Genomic DNA, 8,170 nt, shown 5'->3' on the forward strand with positions numbered 1-8,170 from the left:
ATGTCCATAGGATCAACATTAAAAATTAAACGTAACTTTTCTCATTTGGTCAAATATCACATAATTCTGCATGAAAATGAAGGGGTTGTTGCTTGTTGTTAATTTGCAAAGGCATTCTATTTTATATTGTATTTCATTCAAGTAAAGAAGACATCTAAAAATTCCTAGCACAGCCTGGTAGCTGTCTATATTTCTCTGCAAATAGATCTTTAAATCTAAGATTTACCACAGGCCAATGGACATCTGGCAAATGCTTATCTTTCCTTCAAGAACATCCTTCAACTGTCATAACTCAGTAATGAAGCTGTACTTGCACACCACATTTCTGTAGTTACTTGCATAATTATATTTTCTACTGAGCAAAAAGTCTGGCTTCTTGATTTTTAAAAGTAGAAAACTCCAAACTTGAAGACTTTTGTCTTTTTAGGATATAAGGGCACATTGTATAACACAAAAAAATAAGTACTAAAGGTAAACACTGTTGGAAACATTTGCTGACTCTAAAGATCCTATACTTTATAAGCTTTCGCATGAAAACTATCAGGAGGAATTCCAAGTAAATGTTTCAGTGGCCAATGAAAACACAAGGAAATTTACAACAAAGTCTAAAGACGAGTACAAGAACATATTTTGTCCCTCATAGCATTTAGCAGCATATCTGTTAACAGTAAATCTCACTTTGCTACAGCCTTTATTTCATAAGGATCATGAACTACAAGGATGAAATTAAAACATATCCCTACCCCACAAGGGATGCAGTGAGGCTTTAGCTCAGGGTAGAGCAGGTGATGGAAAGGAATGACCAGTTCTGGAGTCACCCCTGCCACTTATTATCTGAGTGGCCTTGGGCAGGTTACTTGTTCCTGGCTTTACTTTCCTCACCTGTAAGATGGCAATGAAAATATTGTGTGTAAAGTACCAATACAGAGCTCCCGTACTGTGTGGTTTGATTGGACTCAAATCCTCAAGATCGTGTTCTTTGATAAACCTATTCTGCTGTAGGGGCATCAAAAGTGAAAATTACGTAAAAAGAAGATATAAAGTTAGAATTAAGAGCAAGATAAACTTTGCCTGGACGAAATGAACAGAAACAAGATACAGGGAGCAGGGCGTGGAATTCTGAGAGAGGCAATGGGCAGCCAGGAGCTTAGCTTCTTCAGGATAAAGGGGAATAAAAATCCTCCACACAAGGTGGGAGGTTGGAGGGTCGTACTGCTTGAAACTAGAGCCTGGCAGGCTTTTATATAAAATGTGTAAAAGGTCAAACTGCAAAAGTCTAGCAAAACTGATAAGGAGGAAAATATATGAAAAGTCACAGACAATTAAAATTACAAATAAAAAGGGGTCATAATAGCAGATAAAATAGATTAAAAATCATAAGCTAACACTACAAATAACTATCAGTGACTCTGAACACTTAAATGGAAACACTGAGAAACACATAAACTAACACAATCAAATCAAAAAGAAACTGAAAGCCTGCATTTAACAAGGAGTAAAGAAACGGCATTGGTAATTAGTCACACCCATGAATGATACCAGGCCCAGATGATTTTACAGGTGAATTTTACTTAATCCTCAAGGGAAAGGTAATCCTTATCTTTTACAAGTAGTTTCAAAGAATAGAAAAATGGAAAAAGTGCAAAGATGTTAAAAGAGGAAAATTATAGACTAAGCTCACTTAATAAACATAGATATAAACATCCTAAATAACTTCTTAGCTATTCACATTTAGTAGTGTATAAAAAGATATTAAATATAATGTTGGGCTGCACCCTGTAGGCCTGCAAGCCTTGTAGTTACCCAGCCTCTACAAGACTGAAGAAAGAGCCCGGGGTCAGTGACAGAGACATCAATAGTTACTGAATAGAGGATCTTACAAGTCTCAAGCGAAAGGTCCTGGAGAAACATCCCACCGTGCAATGCAGACGGCAACAGGACATAGCAATGATCTTTGCTACTCAGGGGAGAAGGAGGCTACCATTTATAGGGGGAATTGACAACAGGTGGGCTCATCAGTTACCAGGGAAACCAGCAGCAGGGGCATGGGGCAAGCACGTAGAGAGTTTCTGATTAAGCCGTATAATTAAGAGAACTGGATAGTCATGTGAGTGAAGCGGGGCCTGGTCGAGAAGGGGATGTACAAAGATCTTGAGTGGCTTGATCATACGTGTAATGACAAGATGAGGCTTATCCCAGGAATGCAAGATGTTTCAACACCAAAACATTCATCTGTATATTATACTACATCAATAGATTAAAAGGGAAAAACTCTAAGCCATATTGTCTTCTCAACAGATGTTAAATAAATGCTTAATTAATAAGCATAAAATTAATCAGTCATTTGTGACCAAAACTCTCAAAAACCAAAAATCCAAAACAAACAAAAAACCCAAAGCTCTTAGTAAACTGGGAATAAAAGAAAACTTCCTTCATCTAATAGAGTCTCTACAAAAAACAGAGCAAACGTCATACATAATGGGGAACCAAACGGAAGCATTTTCTTTAATGTGAGGAATAACCAGAAACCCCCTCTTACCCCTACTATTTAACATGGTCCTGGATGGCCTAGCTAATTCAATAAGATTAGACAACAACAAATAACACACGCAAGGAGTGGAAAGGAAGAGACAAAATTGTCCTTATTTGCAATAGAAATGATTGTCTATATTCAAAATCCAAGAGACTCTACAGACAAATCTGATCCTAAATTTCAAATGGAAATGCTAAGGACTAAAATAGCCAAGAAAAATTAAGAGAACAGAAGGAGAAGACTTGACCCACCAGATAGCAAGACATATATAAAGCCACATAATTACGGTAATGTGATATTTGTTCAGGACTAGACATAGGGAGGTGCATAAAGTCTCGAAACAGAACCTCAGATATACGACAGACAAGATATTATAGTGGGGGCATAAAGGGACTAGACTAAAATGGTTTGGAGACAAAAGAGGAAAAATATACATAATGAGACCTTGACTTCCCATAATACATAGAAGTAATACCCAGGTGGATTATAGACCTGAATATGATTTAATTGGCCTATGCAAATTCCAGTGTCATGCTGGTCTCTTACTTCCTGTTAGCTTCATTTCTGAGCCCTGCCACTGTCATTCTGTGTTAGGAATCCCATGTAGGGGAAGCTGTGTCTATTTCCTGAAATGATATAGAAACAAGAAGGAAAAAGTTTGATCGTGCTTAAGGATCTCCTTTACATTTAGAAACTAACCACTGTTTTCCTCCCACTCCAAAGCAAACCATGTGAAGTTCCTGATTCAGCAGATAAATAAAAAGCTGACTTAGACTTCTTTTTGAAAAATAAGATATAGGGAATTCCCTGGTGGTCCAGTGGTTAGGGCTCAGCACTTCCACTGTAGGGGGCATGGGTTCGATCCCTGGTCGGGGTAAAGAAGATATACAGTTTCTTAAGGAACATATGGATGGATGACTAGCAAATACCCTGGATAGAAACTTCCACATATGAACTCATATGAATGTAGCCATTAAGTACAAAAGAAAATATAGCTTTTGATATATGCTAAACTAGTTTAGAAATTAAATATTTTACATAGAAAATAATAGTGTTTTCAAAAAATTCTACCTTGGGTATTTCCTTTCTTTCTCCTAGGTTTGTGGCTCTTTTTACTTTATACAACATGGATACATTTCAGCTGATTAACAAAAACAAAACACAGGAATGTTTAATCCCAGAAGCAATTTTCATGCAGTCAATGAACATACAAACTATCTTAATAAAACCATTTAATTTTAGCTAAGCCTTTATTCTAATCTGTATATTGCTATAAGAGCACAGTAAAACAGTCTCAAAAATTCTAGTGTCTCTGCCAGAGAAGTGACAACAATCCAAATTCAACTCTCTGGCAAAGGAGGCTAATGTTCAAATACTTTGTTATGCACCTTAAAGATTTCAGCAGGTAATTGAAAAAAGGGATAGAATTTTGTGAGTCATTTTGATGGACAGATAGCTTCCAAATAAGGAATTTAGTATTAACCATTTTACAATTCAATCCAATAACAGATTATAAGACAGTCACTCAGACAAGTACAGCATATGACAGTAATAAAAATAAACCTAAAATGCAGGGTGAAGACTATCTCATTTCTAATCTTTGTACAGTTCAATCAGATCACTTACTTAGGCTGCGTCTCTGTGGAGTCTCTAGTATCTTCTATGCTCTTGTACGTGACTGCATCTTGGGTTTATATGATGAGTAAGATACGGTCACAAGCCAATGTGAGAAGAGGTGACTTACTGCCACCTAAGTCTCTTCCTTCATTTCTTAGATGAAATATGCCTGCCAAAAAGTGCAAGTCTGCAAAGATTTGTTGTTATTCTAGTTATTCTTGGCATTTTATAGGATCTCTGTGTGGAAATAACCTAAGGTATTTGCATACAGTTGGGAAAGTCAAAGTTATAGGTGCTGAAGTGTGCCTATAGCTACATGTTCATTTATTTTTAAAGTCTTAGAACCACAGGCCCTAGGGGAGAAGGAAAACGTGAGTGCAAGTAAACCCTCTTTACAGGTACACACATGGCTTGCTTCCTCGCCTCACTAGATCTCCTTGGCGAGTCCTTGGCTGACCACCCTTCCCTGGACCTCTCCTCAAATACACTCATCCTTTACCTGCTCGATTTTCATTCGCCACAGCATCTGACAACATAATGTATTTTATTTGTTTGTTTTCACCCTCCCCCAGTGGAAGGTCAGCTCCACAAGGGCGGGCACTTCACTGTTTACTGTTGTGTCCTCAGTGTCCACAGGAGTGCCAGGCACATCATAAGCACTAATATAGATTTGACGAATGAATGACCCCAATGTATATTTCCCCACAATTCATATTTTTACAAGGACTCTCTAAATTCTCATTGCTGGTAGTATATTTCACTTACTATGTTTTCTTAGAAGGGCTGAAACTAAGTCTGCCTAGAACCAAGTTCCTTGACTGAGTTTGTAATTAATTTCTCAGTCCAAAATTGTATTCCCCTTCTTGACCCCCTGACCTCAATGCTGTCCTAACAGAACGCTCATCAACCGGAGTCGGATGAGTAAGATTGCTGTTGTCGATAACCTCATGAACGTACTAAAATGGCTATTATAGATATCATCATTAACGTACAAACTAAGGTTGTTTTTCAAGGGCGAGGTGAGCTAACAGACCCCCGAGCGTAGGCCACCTGGCCAGACACATCCTATGACTCCCAAAACTACGATTAAGAAATGCCACAGAAATGTCACAAAACAATAATTAATCCCAGCCTCTTTGTTCTACCCCTTAAAAAGTAAAAACCCTAACGCAAAGACCAAGTTGGAGTAGATCTGAGGCTTGTCTCCCACTCCCTTGCTTGGTGCCCTGCAATAAATCCTTCCTCTGATGCAAATTCCCACTGTCAGAGTTTGGCTTTCTGTGCTGTGGGCACAAGAGCCCTTCGCTCAGTTTCAGGATCGTGTGGTTTAAAGTAAACCTGGAGCGGAAGATTCCCCTACATCTTGCTGATAATCCGATACAGATTAGTAACAAATGCCTAAATGTTTTAGAAATTTATGTTTTCAGTCCTTAGTGCAGGAATTAATTCCAGCTACAATATTAGAACAGCACAGTGAAAAGATCCAGTGTAATACCTGTCTGGGCATTATTGAACCTGCAGATTATCCATGAAACATTTTAATGACAGTCTGGCTTTCAACTTCCAGAAAATGACACTCATAGGCAACAATAGCAACCGATAAATCATGTAATATTTCCTCTTCTAAGTGCTTTAAACTTTGAAAAGTGTCTTTTCATCCATTTATTGTAAATATAAGAAATGAAATTAAATATATTAGTCTGTAAAAAGTCTAATTCAGAAGACATAAGTACAGCCCCTTACCTGCCAAAAAGATATATGTAACTCAAAATCAAGTGCAAATGGAATGGAAGCTATACAAAATTAACACACTGTATTTGTTATCTTTCACTGAGTTTTAACTTACACTTTAAAAAAGTCTTTTTGTCCTCACCTCGATTATTTTTAATCCCCATTTTAAAGATAAGGAAACAGAGATACAAGATACAAGGAAATTAGATAAACGGGCCAGGAATTTGGGGTGGGATAAGCTAGGATTAAAGCCTAGGCCTTCTGATGACACATTTAATACTCTTTCCCTACATAATGCTTCAGTGGAAAAAATATCAGATATGCAAAAAAAAAAAATAGCACTTTCCTCATTTTCTGTAACAATTTTCTGCTTTACAACCCATTCTGCTTGGCTGATGGAAAACAAATCATCGGGCAGGGGAGGGGTGGCCATTTGATCCTTGGTCATTGATCAACACGGGCTGTCCTGGAGGCCGCCCACTGGCTTTGTGTGTGTGGCTTTCGTACCAGCAGCACCCTGCTGCTTCCCTACCCGCATTCTGCCCAAGTGTGGCAGTTTAGTCCCTTACAATGCTGCCTAAAGTTCCAGCTGCCCGCCTCCCAACACAACTATCCCTTCAGTGCGGTCTTGCCACCTCCTGGGCAACACAGTAGGGTCCTAGCATCCCCTCTGCTCAGGAACCACAGCTTTCCCTCCCTCTCTTTCTATCCCCAGCCCAGGTGGGGATACTGAAGAATCTCCTGGCCTACCACCAGCTGTGGGACTTTGGGCACGTTATTAACCTGTCTACGCCTCGATTCCTTCATCCTTAGATGCAGATTTCCTCTACAACAAATATTTATGGAGTCCCTAATCTTTGCCAAGTACTGTTCTGGATAATAGAGGTAAAGCAGTAAACAAAAGCAGACAAAAGCCCTCGCCGGCATGGCACATTCTTACGATATTAGTAGTAACTCCCTCATAGGGTTTTGAGAGGATTTAATGAGTACATACATATGTGCTTCAAGAGGTGTCTAATGCATAGAGATCTGTGAGTGGTAGCGATTGTTAATATCATTAGCAATTGTCTGAAGGGAGGATTGATTTCCTTCAAGCCTATGCTGACGGATTCTTGCCCTCTCGGTGGTTAGGTTTTGGAACTAAGAGCCAGGAAGAAAAGCAGTTGCTGAGCCACTTTTATTTTTCATGCTGCTTCATCCTCTCCCAAGGAAACATGCACAGGGCCAACTCTCTGTTTGAATGGGGGGAAGAGAAAGGTGAGAAATGCAGGGTGAAAACCCCCTGTGGATCACCATCTCACGCTCTCCCGGCGGGGCGGTTATTTCTTCATGCCACGTGCCCTTCACGGACACCCTGTGTATCCAGATTGGACCCTGTGCGTCCAGATTGGACCACATGAGAAATAACTGTGAATAAATGTGACAATTTGTTACACAATGTCCACACAATCGCTGGAAGGACTATTACAATCTGATTGAATGTATCTTCCTTGTCTCTAGCGGTTCCCATGCTGGAAAACTCTTACAACTCTGATATAATTAGCAAGTTCCCAACTGCTGTTCGAAACCCAACATTAACTCAGAGTCCAATTTTATTCTTGTTTTCCTTATTCTCCAACCTGGGCAGTAGTGTGGTCGTACAAAGCACTAATGAGGCTTCAGGTCTGGAGTACTGCCGGCTGGAGCCCTGGAATTGGAACCCCAGCCCTACTTTCTTCCAGCTCTGGAACCTTAGGCAGATCCCTCAGCGTCAGTTTCCTCCTCTCTAAAACCGTGATATAAAAATCATTCTTATTTCTCAGAGTTGAAAGGATTAAACAGGTTAATATATTCAAGTCACTCTGCACTGCTTGGCAAGTGGTTTCTGCTTGATAAATATTACTGGTTATTACATATTTCTTTAATAATGGAAAAATAAATATAATATTTTAAAAATAGCTCACATATTAGTTCCTCTTTATTTATTTTGGTAAAGGGGAAGTGTTCAACCAAACCCATTTCTACTGTTCTAGCTGCACTGTTGATGGAAAAAGAAGGAAGTCTCCAGAAGAAGACCACAGAGCTTCCTTCTCAGCTTCTAAAGCTTTTGGGTATATTTTACTTAATCAAACAATTTCCTTTTCACAGTCAGTTATTTGAGAAACTAAAAACATCTAAAACTAAAGTATTTAAACCTGGGATTGAGAAGGCAGGAAATGAAGAATATGTTTCTTTTTCTCCTCCTAACCTATCTGGGTAATTGAAATGTGCTTGCAAATTTTTAGCGTCTGTGTTTTCCCAGATTTCCAC

The sequence above is a fragment of the Balaenoptera musculus genome, chromosome 5, assembly GCF_009873245.2.
Source record: "Balaenoptera musculus isolate JJ_BM4_2016_0621 chromosome 5, mBalMus1.pri.v3, whole genome shotgun sequence".
In the NCBI taxonomy this organism is placed as follows: domain Eukaryota; kingdom Metazoa; phylum Chordata; class Mammalia; order Artiodactyla; family Balaenopteridae; genus Balaenoptera; species Balaenoptera musculus.